The sequence below is a fragment of the Macrobrachium rosenbergii genome, chromosome 25 (genome assembly GCF_040412425.1).
Source record: "Macrobrachium rosenbergii isolate ZJJX-2024 chromosome 25, ASM4041242v1, whole genome shotgun sequence".
NCBI classification, from domain to species: domain Eukaryota; kingdom Metazoa; phylum Arthropoda; class Malacostraca; order Decapoda; family Palaemonidae; genus Macrobrachium; species Macrobrachium rosenbergii.
In genome coordinates this window covers 21,304,103-21,321,543 of record NC_089765.1, presented here as the reverse complement: position 1 = coordinate 21,321,543, position 17,441 = coordinate 21,304,103, and the positions used below count along the sequence as shown (strand labels likewise).

Below are 17,441 nucleotides of genomic sequence, written 5' to 3'. Positions count from 1 at the left end.
AGCTAATTATCATCCATTAATTCCTAATATCATTATTCCTTGCCCATATCATTCACTACTGAAACAATTGCGTTGATTTGTGTGGGTTATCCTTGTTCGTTTTACTTAAATGACGTCCTTTATCATATGTGAACAAAATTAACATGGAAATCCCTCTATCTCTGCTGTTGTTTCAGCTCTAATTATTATATACTGAGGAAAGGTCGAATACAGCGTTCAAATGGCTGATGCAGGTGGGGAATAGCGACTCTGAAGGTTCTTAGACGCTAGTTAGCTTACCATTCCTGTGATGAAGGCAAGTCAATAGGCCTACATCGAGTAGGAATTTCTGATTTGGCTCTCCGAATCGGTTATTTCTGAATAAGTCAGGAAATATTATCTTGAAAATATATTATTTGCAGGATACTATAATCAGTGAAAGTTAGGTTCATGTTCCCAATTAAGTTCATGTTCATGTTTTGCCTTTTGATGAGAGATTTCCGAATGTTTCTTTTGCAACGACAATTAACGCTGAGGTTTCGATATAAAACTAATCTAGAGATATTGTTTTAGATAGCAACATTCGCATCGGGATGCGCACGCTAGACAAGGTAATCGTTTGCATTTTTTTCTCAGAATAGCCATTATGTTTGATAGACTCCGTTCCAGCCATGCTACATGGGCAATAGGCCACAATGATATTCATCATTTACTTGAAAATGAAGATGATATAAAGAGAGAAAGATAAAAGACTTCAAAGTTTGATACCTTTCACTACCATTTCGTTTAAAAAAGTGAACGATTTTTGTTTTTGCCATTTGATGAATGACTTCCTTTTTTTCAGTGGACTTTACATAATAGAGTACGTTTTTGAAAGAACAAAGGCTGAATGAGAGTATTTGTTTAAAAAAACAAAAGGAGATAATCATTTTCATTTCCCTTTCACTGCACAGTTCTGAACCATCATTCCATTAGCTTTTGCAATGCGAAGAGAAAGCAATGGACAATATCGTATAATTATATAAGAAAGTATGATGGGTATTTATTTTGAGATAATTACAAAATTGCATGTGTACTTACATACACATGTTCACCCAAATGTTAGCCAATACTTAAGAGAGAGAGAGAGAGAGAGAGAGAGAGAGAGAGAGAGAGAGAGAGAGAGAGAGAGAGAGAGAGAGATTTACTTCAGCGAATACTTCATTACCGCCATAAAAAAACGCAGACAACTTGATTTCATTTGCAGAAATTATTTTCAAAGTCAAGCATGCAGGATTCTTTATACTTCTTCTTTAGCTACGCTAACTTTTGTTTCATCAGTGCAAAATTTGAATCATTCCTCTTCATTCACAAGGTAAAAATAAATTTTTGATCAAAGGGAAATAAATTACCCAGCCGTCTTCAGGCATAGCCAATAATAGTTTGTTGGTGTCATCTTTAAGTTCTGATCAAGGTTAGTGAGACTGTGTTGTATTATTATTTTTCTGAATATGCTTTCATAAGAATTGTAAAGAACATTTATTATAGGGAGGTAGGAGCTGATGTATTGATATTTTAATAAGAATTTTTACTAGTATTCCTCTCTCTCTCTCTCTCTCTCTCTCTCTCTCTCTCTCTCTCTCTCTCTCTCTCTCTCTCTCTCTCTCTCTCTCTCTCTCTCTTCTTTTTTGCATATGTAGACTAAGAGAAAGTGAGAACGAGAGAAAAATACTGATGCAGAGAGCCATAGTAAATAACCCAGGAGATTGACAAAATCCAGCTATGAATGAGGGCTGGCTGACAGTCCTAGGAAGATCACTTTCAATATAATGCTCGCAGACAGGAAGCTGTAGCGAAAGATATCTGATTCCGGAAGAAATCACCTGGGTAAACAGAACTAGGAGGATAATCGAATGGAATTCTGGCCTTATATAAGAAAGGGAAATATTATTTTGCCGGAATGAAATCTAAAACGACAAAGGAATACTTTAGATAGTCTTCATTGTGATGCAGATCTCTTCAGAGAGCAGGAAATTGAAATGGGTTCTAAGTTCACATATAATAAAAGAAAGAAGAAGCGAAATGTTGAGATAGGAAAGGCAGTAGGAATTGATGAAAGATTATGCAAAATATGAAGAAATGAAGGAAAAATGAGTCTCCATAATCTAATAAGGTATTTACACCTCCGAAAGAAATTTTTGTATTTTTTTCAGGATGTGTGGCATTAAGCCTTAAAAGTAGGATACTTTATAAACAAGAAGGTATTAATAAAATATTACTTTCAGTGTTACTGGGGACCAAAAGACAGTTTACATGTTGGTAGAAATCAGTGTCCTTAAATTATGGGAGAAAAAATTAGATACTTCGTAGCGATTACTTATCGCTGGTCTGTGCAGTTCCTAATCATTTGAATGATTAATTACAGGAAAATCATAAATACACGTGTGATATCAGATCCAGGGATTTCATTTCAGCAGATATTAGGAAGCTGATATAATAAAAAAAATCCTTTGAAATGATATGAGTAAAATATTATAATTTAGTAAGGATATATAATAAACCACAGACATAAACCATAGATTTCTTAGTAGTGTATTAAAGAAACTGCAGCAAAATAGAAGAACTGAACAAAAGAATTAAAATGTTTACATCGTATAGGAATGATGATGAACAAATAAGCCGGTGTGAAGTTCATATTTTCATCAACTACCTAAAAGAGACATAAAATATAAGTTTTAAGTAAAACATCTGCCACACATTTGAAAATCAAAATAAGAACTTTTTTTAACCAGGCGCAAAAAAAAAAAAATTCTGTAAATTTTCCTTTTTAGAACGAATGCGTAAAGTATATGTCATAAGGTAGCTTTATTATTTGAGAGAGCATTCCTTAAGAAAATGTTATGAATAGTTTCAGTTTAGTGGGGAAAGGATTACCTCGTCAAAGCACTCTTGTTTTTAACTATGAAATGGTGATGTATACATTTGATGGAGTAATAATCACTTTTTTGTGCTCTCTCTCTCTCTCTCTCTCTCTCTCTCTCTCTCTCTCTCTCTCTCTCTCTCTCTTCACTACTGCAGGTCTGACCTATAACTATCAAAAGGGTGCATAATTTGCTAATCAGTTTAAATTAAAAAGCCCTTACTGGACTTACAAGAATATATTCACGTATCATGCATTTCACTGCATAACGCTTAATTTTCTTAACATGAACATACAGTTAGTACTCTACACTCTAACTACTTGTCTGACAATGCACATATATCTTATAATTCTCTGGGTGTAGGTTATTGCCAAGGCATGCTGAATTCAATATTCAGTGATAGTTGGGGCTAAATTTTCTCGAATACAAAATAGTCGCATGAGTATAAAGATATATATATATATATATATATATATATATATATATATATATATATATATATATATATATATATATATATATATATATATATATATATATGTATATATATATGTATATGTATATATATATATATATATATATATATATATATATATATATATATATATATATATATATATATATATATATATATATATATATATGCCTTTTCAAGAGGGTAGATTTTGTGCATGTCTGGTCTACCACAGATGTGACCCTCTATATATATATATATATATATATATATATATATATATATATATATATATATATATATATATATATATATATATATATATATATATATATATATATATATGCCTTTTCAAGAGGGTAGATTTTGTGCATGCCTGGTCTACCACAGATGTGACCCTCTACAGTCTAATAATTACCAGTTACCGTATAGATTGGGATGTTCAGAGCATCTGGAATTTAGAGCTCAGTTGATGGAAAACTGAAGGTTCAGAAACCAGTAAAAAGGGAGGTTATGTAAGAAAATTAATTGGGAGGAATTTCGAAAATATATTTCAAGTTTACAAACCAATAACAAAGGGATTTCTAGATAAAGCGCTCTTCTAATTACATCACCCGTAACAACTTGGAATAATGTATTTCATAACGAAGGTGAAAATGAGGAAATTAGAATAAATAATAGCATAATTATTTCGATAATGAAGGGGAGCACCTCACACATCATTATTTGAATGAGGCAATTGTCTGAAATACATCTTAAAGTATTTGCGCAAATGTAACCACAATAACATTTTGAAAACATTTCCTACGATATATATCAGTATATAAGTGATATACAAGGTCATTAACGTGGAGTTCTATTCTTATACTTAAGAGGATTATTCTCTTCAGTATTCTATACAAGAATTAATTAAAGCTTCCCTCCTCCATTGCATGATCATGGTCCCTTAATTCCTGCAGATCCTCTTTCTCGCCGCAGCAAAATTGCAGATTCTTCTAACGCAATTTCGTTTTGCTCTTGGCTGCATTCATATTTGTTTCCATTTTTATACAAATGATTGTTTAAGCTTACGTTTAGAAATGTGCCTTAACACTTGTCACCCTTATATTTTTATTGAGTTTATTGTCTAGGAGTGAGATAAGTAAAATATATAATCTAGTTTACGAATCAATCATTTCGTAAGGCATTATTCCGAAGACAAGAATCTCGAAAAGATTAAAGTAGAAAGCCTTATTTCATACTAGTTGTAGCCAGTCCTCTTCATATATTACATATAATGAATAGCTAAATACCACTCACTTTATTCAATCTGAAGTAAATCGTGAACTGTGTTAGAGCATTCCATAATATCTTACATATAGTTTGATCATTGTTACAACAAATAAGTTAAGTTACCAACATTTTTCTAAGAAATTTAAAACCAAGTTGTTTTAAGTTAAATCATTATGAAGTTTAGTAGTGCTATCAACTACTCTTACAGTATCAACAAACATTGTTGGCTAGGAAAGATAGTCTTTTACTGAAGTCTTTCGACAGTTGTACATATAAAAACTAGTGCCTTAGTTTTTTTTTCAAATATTGGCAGTAGTAAAAGACGCTACAGATGTGAGTACAAATTACTTTCCCTTATATACAGATTATTTAGAACGGAGCTTTGAAGATAATCTACAGCTTGGTAGTTCTTGTAATATCTCCTTGCTGTTACGTTCTCTTTAAATTATATGTCAGTTGTGTTTTTATGTTATGAGGTTGCTCATTGAATCCTGGTATTAGTAGTTGTGTAATACTGTTAGCTTTCTTTTTTTTTTTTGTTTTTTACTTTGTTTTCCCATATTTTGTTCGCGTCATTGTCTTTATGACCAAAATTAAGGTTTTGTAACTTTACTAAATTTTTCCTCCAGCTTGCGCAATCCTTGTGAATGAACCGCTTTATTGACAGAAAGAAAGCATATCCGAAATCAGGCACCATCAGAGTCAACCTACAACTGGATAAGTGTTTTGAAATACCTATCGTCATATTTACAGCTGTAATCTTGGTACAAACGAGTACAACATATCTGCCTTTATTGTCGTTACGTCTCCTAAATGCTTGTGCAGCTGATCAGATACTGTGGAAGCGGTTTTAAAGATCACCTCGCGTTATACAAAACGGCGCGTATCATAACCTTTAGTACTTGCGAACGAATGAAAGGACGATATCGCCGCCCTTCGTTGAATCCATTATCAGGAACGTACCCCCGTTTATTCGCATCCCTGCCATCAACAGTCTTCATCCCACCCCATTCATCATTTGTTTCCCCGAATATCGCGGGTCTTCTTGTTTGCTCATAAAGCATCTCTCCCAGCTATCAAAGAATTTCATTGTTATCAGCCGTGAATGGTAACGATAAACACATTTCATGGCGGGGATACGAGAAATGACGTTGTCAGCCGAGACCTTTATTATACTCGGGCTGTTGGCTTACATGCACTCACACGCACATAAACACACACACGTACACACGTCCCAGCGCACGCACAACTGTGCAACACATTGAAACAGAGGAGATTGTTGTTGAACATTATTTTTCCCTCCATATCTTTGTTTTAAGATTTTTTTTTTTACCAATTCATGAAAATTATATTCAGACATATTTTCGGAATATGCAGACACTTCGCAAAAACATCAGTGCAATATTTTTAGGCATTAGTTTTGAATGTATGGTGAATGTACATGTAGACAGATTCTGTTAACGAGAAGGCAAATAGAATAAAAAGATAATTTAAAAGACTTCTAATGTAGCATATGCCGCATTTACGAGACACAGTTCGTTTTTTTTAATTTTTCAGCTAGATTTGATATTCATAAAATTCATATCATTATTTAAAATGCTGATTTATAATTCCCGTATAATACAAAAAACTGCACATCTCATTTAACTTTTTTTTTGTGTGCGTATCAGATCGTTTTGGAATACTTCTGAATGAAAGAGAAAATATGAAAAATTTCCTCGATACAATCAGGTAGAGAATCAAAAGAAAATCAATTAACGTTCTCAAAGAGGGTCTATTGAACAAGAAAGTGGATGCATGATTGAGAATTGCCCACAGCTGAGTTTTAACTGCAGATTGTAGGAACACAATAGACAGTAATAAAAGAGCATTGTGGCAGAACAACATTAATGCTAGGGCTAAATGAAGGTGGAGGCTCAGAAAAGTAAACAGGGAATAGTCAATATATCGAAATATTTCAGTTAGTTTTGTAGACTGATTTGATGATATAAAATGCAGAGAGGAAAAACAGAAATGGCAGAAAATGTAAGCAGGAATTATGGATTTTTGTAATAAGAATATGGACCCTCAGAGTATGGGAAAAGGACAACAGAATGCGATATGTTGTCCGCAAAAGAGGAGGGAACCAATTTACGTTTTACATTCTGGAGAAGTTCAAAGGTCATTGAGGTTATCGAAAGTTTGTAATGTTTTGATATTTGTTGTTTAGATCGTAAATGTAATTTAAACAACGGACGAATATGCATAAATGATCCTTGCGCTATGCAGCAAGGTCCATAGATACATGATGCATTAAATTTCAGATATAGACATTAGATAAAGAACTGTAAGGCGCAACGCAAGAATTATAAAAAAAAAAAAAAAATCCAACGAATTGTATCGTTAGACATAACGAATGGCGTCTCTCTGTTTAGGATATAGGTGATGAAAATACTGTCTCGATTACGAGTAAAATTATTAGGTCGAAAAAGGGAGTGGTATTCTTTCCGCTCACTAAGTCCAGGCTATTATTCCTTCCCTTGTTAAGACCTTTGCATGTTTTCTTGAAATATACCGAGAGAACTATGATGAAGCTGTGTGCGCAGAGGCCATTAGAAACAGAAAATGAATTGCGGGTGTAAATAACGTCGTACATAACTCAGGGCGATTCTTTGTTATTTTCATATTTTATGGTTTTCTTCCGAAGGAAAAGAAAGACCAGGGGGGAATTGTAAAGAGTGAATATAGGGAGAATTGACAGGAATCTCATTTCCGTGAATGTGGGAGACCGTGTTTGGAACAAATAAAACATATTTTCTTTTCACACACCCATTTTCTAAAAATTTTCCCAGTAATCAGGTAGGAATGAAAAGTGGTTAAGAAAATCTTAATAGATCCATTTTCCATGCATGGTTCCCTAAGATTTTATTTTAATTATCTATATATTTACTGCCTCTCCCTGTAATGTCATATATATTTTGCTTTGCCATATTTTATTGGAGTCACCTATTTTATCGTTGTATGTGTACATACAATATAATTCATTTAAGCCAGTTTAAACTTACAACTCTTGGTTTTATGCTTCATATTTTGTTTTTATTTCTCTAGACAAAACGCAAGATTGAGCTCATATCTTTGAAATAAAAGCATACGCATATTAAACAAGGGTTTTTATCAAAATAAAATTTTCATCATTTCCTTTCACGTTTATTATGTGTTAATAAGAGTGAGGAGTACAATATAAATCACAAAATAGAGAGGTATCAGTTACTGAACAAAATTGGAACATTTTGTATTATAAAGCTAATCTATTAAATATCATGCATTAATAACATAGCCTTTGTAAAATTGCCGATTGACGTTAAGTAAACATGGATGAATAGGCGCGGCATGGAATGTATGCATGCATGTATGTATGTATGTATGTATGTATATATATATATATATATATATATATATATATATATATATATATATATATATACACATACATACATACATACATACATACATACATACATACATACATACATACATACATACATACATACATATATATAGCATTCATATAGCATTCTGTAAGCAATAAAACAGGCTTGATTTCACCTCGAAACAGGATCTTGAAAATGAAATACATTCTGCAATTATCTTTCAGAGGAAATGCTGCAAGACATACGAGGGGAATGGAAAAAGTTTTATGAATGTCCTTTGAAATGGAAATTCTTCAACAATACCCAAATAGGATCCTTTCAGGGAAAAATAATTCAAGAAAGAAAGTCATGTGTTTGATGGTTAGGCCGAAGGGTAACTGAAATTAAATCTGCATTCTTTTTCCGATGGTAACGTTTTCATGCGCAAAATTACCACACATTTTCATATTAAACTATAGAAATTTTTTTATCATATGAAATAGGCATTAATTGAACGATTGTCAGAAATTACATAAATGGTAGCAACATTTCTTTGCATTCTCAATACGTTAGGAGAAAAAGGAGTCTAAACCTTTGGAAATATTAGTCGTAGGGCACAAAAGCTGTTACTCGTATTCGTTTGTGGAATATGTTAGGATCGGTTTGAATTTCTGATAACACATTACCATGCCATCTCTAATCCAGCCTCAGAGACCTTCCTGACGCTTGATGGTGTCACATTTTTCAATAAATTCAATGGAATGTATGGAATAGAACCCGTCTGTGACGTCAGGGACACCTAACATATCTTATACAGCAGTGACCTTAACTGGAGTCCAAGGTCAAGCAAGTCAGTATTATGAAGATTATACTGACTACACATAGCTTAAAATTTTTGATGGTTATAATAAATATTCCTGTGATTTGCCCCTCTGAACAACATATGAATTGTCCTAAGACCTTTTTAAACCCTATTGTGCCCGTTAGTATAGAAAAAAAAAAAAACAGAACTACAGCAGCGAATAATGCTGAGCCGTAGAGACCTAATAAAGAAAGGATTAAGAATTATCGGATGAACAAAATTTCGAAAAATGGGAATGTCTACGGTATAATTGTGCCATATTTCATCTACTCGCTCCTCTTGTAAAAAACATCTATTTAAAAGTTGTAGGGGATCGATGGAGGACAAGTTAAATATTGAAGTCGGAGAAACAGTGAGGCTGTCGCTGTAAGTGAATAGAAGACGCAAGCTGTGTATGTTTCTCGAGGGTGACATAAAATATTTGTCTGTAAGAGTTTATCCAAATTTGGCATTATGATTAATAAGTTATTGAAGGCGTCCGAACTCTTATTCTCATTTTAAAGAACTAATATTTTATCAGAAAAGAATTATTTTCTTTTTACTTTCTTCTGGACAGTAACGCTAGCTAAATAAATCAAGGAAATAACTGACAAGTGCTATACATAAGGTGTCCTACTTTTATAGATAAAGTAAAATGAACGCGTCTTAATGAAAATGATAAAGAACTTTTGGTAAAACTTTTTTTTTAAAAAGTACGAACAGAACCAAAAGCGACATTCCTAGAGTAATTATGTATTCCTTAAGAAAATAAATATGCTTTATTTCTATGTACACAAAAATGGGTTTGGCAGTTTAAAAAAGTAAATTATTGAAGAACCGTGCAATTCAAATATGTTAAAGAATATATGTCTGATAACACTTGAGCTGCGATCCTAATACATTATATTCAGCAGCCTTATGTTTCAACCTGTCTCTCGAGGAGCGCCATCCGATAGGAAATTCAAATATTCAGCTGATATAAATAAATACCGTTTTCATTTGGCTGTCTCGAAGTTGCATATCCTTGACACTAAAGGAGATAGCAGTGATACAGAGAAAACTGAGACTGAGAATATTGGAATCTTCTTGCAATATTCAGTAGTTTGTTTGAAAACATGACAGGAAGGGAGGGCTCCAGGATCCTTGATCCGGAGACTTTCGGAGGATTCTGCCCCTCGTTTAGTTTGTTTTGGGATCCTCATCCCGAGGAAGAAATATTCCGGCAGTCATATAATTTCCATTTAGATTATCTGTTTTGCGTATGAGTTGCCACGACATTGTTTACAGAATTGGGTAAATTACAAGAAGGAATACTTTTGCATGGAATTTGCATGTTTGCTGACTTCAATTTCCAAAACTAAATTATATATTTCAGTGAGCTTTTAAGCTCTGGCCTTTTTTGTATAGCGTGAGAAAAACACTAAGTGGACAAAAAGCGGCTTTGGTGATCCGCCTCTTTGCCTTTCTTGAAATTGCACACGATTATTGATATAGATACACACACACACACACACACACACACACACACATATATATATATATATATATATATATATATATATATATATATATATATATATATATGTGTGTGTGTGTGTGTGTGTGTGTGTGTGTGTGTGTGTGTGTGTGTGTGTATATATATATATATTAACTTTGAAATAAAATTCTCATTAGCTAATTATACTTGTGTAGGAAGTATATCTAAATACAGCAAGTTAGTAAAGATGGGAACACAGGAACGTTGTACTAGTATGCTATTAACGGAAATTATATTGTTTATAAATATCAAGAATTATACTTTTTACTTGTTTAATGCTTCAAGCATAGGCTAGAATCATTTCCTTGTTTCAATCAGAATCTGAATAAAAAAATTTAAGTTGTGTAAAAGAGAGAGAGAGAGAGAGAGAGAGAGAGAGAGAGAGAGAGAGAGAGAGAGAGAGAGAGAGAGAGAATGCACAATGGATTGTCATTCTTATTAGTCTGCTGTACGAAGTAATGTATTTTTCCTTCCAGTAACTCAAACAAACAGGATACTGAATATGATGCGTAGTTTACTAAACTGGTCTAATAAGTTAACAAACTAAATATTAGATTTTACAATATTTGCCCTTAACATCACAGGATTTAGAGATGATAAAATTTAAATTATAATACCCAAGTTTTTACGACATATGCATTAAAATAGGCACTACATGTGAAGCAAGATCTTAAGATATTAGAAAATAATCCTTTTGCTATAAAATATGGGGAGTAAAAATAAAAAAATCACAGGTTGATAACGGGAAATTTGTTTTGTCCGTTTCATCATTGCACTAATCCGTTCCCAATTCCGACCTCCAACAAAATCGGACATATTCATTTCGGGGCCTTTCATTTGTTATGTTCCCTCCGTGTTTTAATTAACGAAGAGAGGAGACTGTCTGAAAATTATTTTGATGAAAACTCTGTTGACATTTTACGAGAATTCATCATATTTTACCGTCAGTACCACAACCGCTGCAGTGTAATATTCTTCGGTACATTATTGAATCCCTCGACGCATAATATTATAGGACCCATATTTCGCACAGATTTGCGCAGTCATACAAAGCTCGGAAGTGAATGTCACGTATCATCAGTGCTAGTGAACGAGAGAACTTTCTATTCTGTGGTCTAGCAATTTGGACTCACCAGTTGGAGTCCCCAGCTGAAATTCAATTATTACATTTAGGTGTTGATTGCAACATCAATATATACATACAGTGTGTATGTATGTATGTATATGTATGTATGTTTATATATATATATATATATATATATATATATATATATATATATATATATATATATATATATATATATATATACATACATACATATGTACATACATCCATACATTAACAAGTGAAATGAAAACAAAACATACCAATATCAAAGTAAAGAAAACAAAATGTTTCGACTTTACACCATAGAAGTGTTCCGTGCATTTTCATTGCAACAGATAGGTATTGTAGCCATAGCGTATAATATATGGAACTTTGGCTTATTCATATATAAAACTGCAGTATATTATTTTGCTGTTTTTCTTACAGTTTGCATCTACGAAATAAATAAAATGCGTTTCACGCTATTGAACAGTATTACGGGAAGTCCCCGGTAAAGATTCGTAAATACTTTTTTTTATTATTACCTCTATTGCTTTTTTCTCTCTTTAGTAACACTACTCTTGTTTTCGTATTTCACAGGTCTGGCTCCATATGACTGAACGGCAACGAATTTTATTATCACAGCGTAACCAGACGCTATTCTCCAACTTCCAATTATTTCCCAGCAAAGCTCACAACATACTCGTAAATTTCATGTTACTTTGACTTTCATGACCTATGTGTGTTTATTTGTGGAAAACAAAGTATATTTTTTACCCTTTTTGCATTAGGACATAACAAAGAGAAATTATGACCTGACTCTTAGGATAAGTCCAAATCAAAAGTACTGAAACGGAAACAGGTCTTCTCTTCAATCGATATATAATATTCCCAGAGATATTTATCGACTAATTTGTAGGTACACGATTCACTGCGTAAGTCAGCAGAGGCTGAATGTATTGTTAATGGAATGTGCCCGTATATCTTCGTCCTCACCAGCGACTCGAACCTATATGATTGCAAAAATTTTTATTATCTGATGTGATGGAGTCTGCGTTTTATTCGTTGTTCTGTTACTTCGAATGTTCTGTGTAACCTCTGGGTAATTCGTTCTTGCTTCCTGGGTTCTGTATTGGAAAGGGCAGGCTCTGAATGTGATCCAGTGTTGGATGATCTTCAGTCAGTATTACTTTCTTGGGAGAGGGTAACTATTATCTGCATAATCCTGGAACGATACTGAATGTATTTCTTAATGAGAGAATTGCAAGTTATTATTATTATTATTATTATTATTATTATTATTATTATTATTATTATTATTATTATTATTATTATTATTATTATTATTACTCAACCCGAACGTACATCCAAATAAGGCAAGCTTAAAATATAAATTCTTGATTACAACAACAAAGTATAACTTCGGGATGGTTTTGCAGTTCTTTTTGAAGTTCGAACCACATTAATATTACTTGAAAATTACGTCTGTAAACATACCAAAAAATTTAAAAGGGCGTTGGTAATGTTATTCTTTTACGTGTTTTTCATTAGGAAATTAGTAGATCCATCGGAAATTAGTGTAGAAATATTACGCAGAAAACATATAAGACACTCCCAAAAGTTTAGGAAAAAAGAAAGTATAAAAAAAATGTTGTAGGGAATACTGAATACATACACCGTCTTTCCCACGGAAATATGCCCACGTATCCTTTCACTTAAAAGTCGAAGATTTAGAGCAGCGTGAAAACCCATTTCAACCTCCTATAAAGGAGAGCCCATAGGGAGATAATGTTCCATTTCCCGCTTGTTTGCGGTCAGGGCGTCGCGTTACTATCTTATTAGCTCACGGAAATTAGGCTCCCCTCTAACGCGCGCGAGAGTAGAAAAATGCGGGATTCTCTCTCTCTCTCTCTCTCTCTCTCTCTCTCTCTCTCTCTCTCTCTCTCTCTCTCTCTCTCTCTGTGTGTGTGTGTGTGTGTGCGTGCGTGTGTGGAAAGACAAACAATGAATAGAATATACTGAAACAAATGACATAATCTTGAACCAGATTTGATGGATATAGAAACAAAATGGAAAAGCAATAAGCAAAACGGTTTATTTTATTGGATGTTTACGACAGACATCTCAAAGAATGGAAAAATTTCACTAAATAGGGAAACGGAGATTAGTGGTCGAGGGAAAAGGGACGCTCATCGAGCATTCAGAGGACTTCGATAACAGGATTGTGAAGGATTTCTTTGAGATCTATTGAAGGTAGTGAAAATGAGACAAGGAAACCTTCACTATATTTAACGTCTTTTCGTATTATTTCATTAAAAATTTTCCTCCAAGTTTATTTTGTATTGAAAAGATAAAATAGTGTTCTAATCTTTCCACTTTACCCTAACAATTCAATAACAAGTTTATTCTTTAGTTATGCCAAGTAAAGTCTCTCTTAGTTTCCAAGCTCCCACCATAACTGTTTCATAACATACAGTGGATTCAAACACCAACGTTATTTTCAATCAACACAATTTTCACCCTCTATCAATTGTTCACTTGTATAGTCATCACCTACTTTCTAAATCACGATTTTACTTTATACCCCCTTTGGTGTACCGAAAAATGCTGTACCAAATAACACTTACAAACACTCTCTCAAATCTCTCTCTCTACTCTCTCTCTCTCTCTCTCTCTCTCTCTCTCTCTCTCTCTCTCTCTCTCTATATATATATATATATATATATATATATATATATATATATATATATATATATATATATATATATATATATATATATATATATATATATATATATATATATATATATATATATATATATATATATATATATATATATATATATATATATATATATATATACATATATATATATATATATATATATATATACGTATATGTATACACACACACACACACACACACATATATATATATATATATATATATATATATATATATATATATATATATATATATATATATATATATATATGCATATATACACACATACCTACATACACACGCAAAGAAAGGGGAAATAATGAAAATTAAATCATCATTTTACACTGACATGCGCTGTTTAAGGCCAAAGATATTCCCATTATAAAATACAAGTTACTTAAAAAGGGCATTTGTAAATATTAGGCAGACACCTCACTTCAGTATTCATAACCTATCTATATCCCAGTACCATTGCTCTCTTCATTTTCCAGCGAGACACCGAAGAGGGACAACCATAAAATTCCAACACGTTCCAGCAACACATTGAAGAGTCATAAACGTAAAGCTTCAAGGTGCTCTCCCCAACTGCAAGTTGGCTTCAATAATGCTTAGCTCCCAGCATCCCTTCAACAAGACCTTGACTAGATTTATGATATGCAATATCCTTCGCCAGACACACTCACCTTCCTGGCAAACACCTTAGTTATTAAGGTGTTCTCCTAAGAAGTACTTGTAGATGTTGCTCTATACTTGCGTGGAAATTAGGAATTACGGTTATTTTGCCACTGAACAAAATGAGATGTTTGTGGAAACCATTACCCTGAGTTTGTAGCTCATTAAATTATCCTTTAGTGGAGAAAAAGTTACTTTAAAGACAAATTCTCTCTCTCTCTCTCTCTCTCTCTCTCTCTCTCTCTCTCTCTGTCAGAAATCATTTGCACTTAAGTATTTCAGCAACGAAACATGATTTTTTTATTTCAATCTTTAACCACATGAATAGTTTCATAGAAGCACTTAACATGCATTAACGATACTTTCAACTAATGCTTGTTAATGAAAATCTCAATTCAGAACCTCAACTCAAGTCCACAGTGTAGCTAGAAATCATTGATTTGAAAACTGAATCATAATTTCCTTTACTTGAGGCCTTAATAAGTAGTTCTCTATTTTTTTCGGCCACCCATTCACAGGAATTGTTAGAAGTATTTTGTTCACTCTTCTGGTATTTTCCAAGCTTTAATTTTAACCTGGGTAATTTTCAGGAGTTTAATTTATGTCGATTTCCTCACATTTTGACATTAGTCTTCTTATTATGTGATCTCAGTATCCTTTTGGAATTCGTGTCAGCCCGTTGAGTGAATGAAAATTAGTCACAGGTTCCCAAATTTCTTTGTCCATTTTGGCCTCGTGTATGAATCTTAGCGTCTCAAAATAAAATCAAAGGCATGCAGAATATGAAAAGCAAACTACTATCTAGACTTTAATCCATAAAATATAGTCTTCTGTAAGAGGAAATGAGTAATGTGTTTCTGAGAATTTATCTCGTCTGATCTGAAACTAGTTTAGGATTCCCATGAAAAAATGGGAGATTAAAGTGTAGCACCAAAGTTAATTTCACAGATAATGAATTCTATCCCTGACTGATATACTGGGCAGGCCAGTAAAATTACCTTCAAGGAATAATTAATTCTTCCTTGATGCCATATATTACGTTGTGGAGATGTTATTATTGTTGTTTTTATTATCATTATCATTGTTAGACAAACTGCCATCCCAGCTAGAGAAGAAGCATAATGCTGCAAGTTCAAAGGCTCCAACTAGAAAGCGGCCCATTATGGATAAAGAAATAGAAAGGTGAAGATTTAACTTTAAAAAAACAAATAACAAATTACAAAGTTACAACAAAAAAAAACTATGAAATGAGACTCATTGATCATACTTAATGCAAGAAAAAAAAATAATAAATCTTTTCAACTGCAAGTCTAGTATTACGTGACGGATAGTGTAGTCCGGGAAGATCTGAAGCAAAAGGCAATGGGGTGATCAGAATTACGACCAATTCAATAAAGCATGCGCTAATAGCCAGTTGAACGCTGATGCCAAAGGTTGATAAACATCTGGAAAAAGATACTTAATAGAACTAAAGTTTGTATCTAAAAATTTCAGATACCTGTCAGAAGAGGAAGACCAAATCTAGAATGAAGTTCCATACAGGCCAGATAGCAACTAAGAAGATATAATTATAAGTTAACGACTTGAACGTAAGATCAGCAACTAAGTTTAAGAGCAAGGTACGTGTATTCGAATTTTATTTTCCATTCATATTCATTGCCATTCCTGTAAGATTGTTTCACTATCTGACGTTTAAAATTATGTACATTTCTACAAACACGTCAATTGATCGGTAAGAGATTATCATGGTTAAATCCATCGAACCAGAGTAAAAAATAACATTAGTTTTGAGAGGATTTATTCAATGAATAATCCTCAACAATGAATGATATGCTGACAAGCGTTCATGGCTAATATATCACAGTATTTCCATAACTATAATATGTTGGTAGTTTGTCATTTCGATTATACGAAAAAAATTATTCGGTATTTATTTTTATATGCTCTCATCGCCAGTACTTGTAACACTATAAACAACTTACCATTTGCCTTTATTCTCCCTATACATTACAGGAGGATTACATATCTCAAATGAAGAACAAAAGAGCGAGGAAAAAAAAATTTCGCATTGAAGCTTAATGAGCGAAAAACAAGAAAACAAAAATGAGGTTAGAATCTTGGCGAAAATATTATCTCATACGTGATCTCTCTCTCTCTCTCTCTCTCTCTCTCTCTCTCTCTCTCTCTCTCTCCTCCTCCTCCTCCTCCTCCTCCTCCTCCTCCTCCTCCTCCTCCTCCTCCTCCTCCTGCAGAAAGAGAGAAATTTCTGACATAATAATCGACTGCAGGAATTTCAATTAATTCAGTAAAAACAGGATGAACTCCAATTACGAGGGAACAAAACCACAAGCCCCTGAGAACGCCAGACTGAAAATCCTTTGTTTCAGAGGTAAGCAATCAGGTAAAAACAACGCTCATTACTGCTTAACATGACGTCCACTAGGAAACACGCATCCAGAGTCTCGTTTAGCTTTAACTTTTACTGCATTTTAATAATACGTATTCCATTCAAACAAGGACATGTATGCATATGAATAGTGGAAATATCATCCAGACAGAGTAGTAATGATAAAAATAAGTAGTTG

The 17,441-nt window shown here is 33.1% G+C and overlaps 1 long non-coding RNA gene across 1 annotated transcript in view; it reads left to right on the top strand.

Annotated features, from left to right (window-relative positions):
• The window catches only part of LOC136852442 (uncharacterized), a 411,726-nt gene extending 395,256 nt beyond the window's left edge, over window positions 1-16,470 (top strand). The window contains exon 3 of the long non-coding RNA XR_010857142.1: window positions 16,351-16,470. This is a non-coding gene — a long non-coding RNA (uncharacterized lncRNA). The remainder of the gene's footprint in view (window positions 1-16,350) is intronic.
• The last annotated feature ends 971 nt before the right edge of the window (window positions 16,471-17,441 follow it).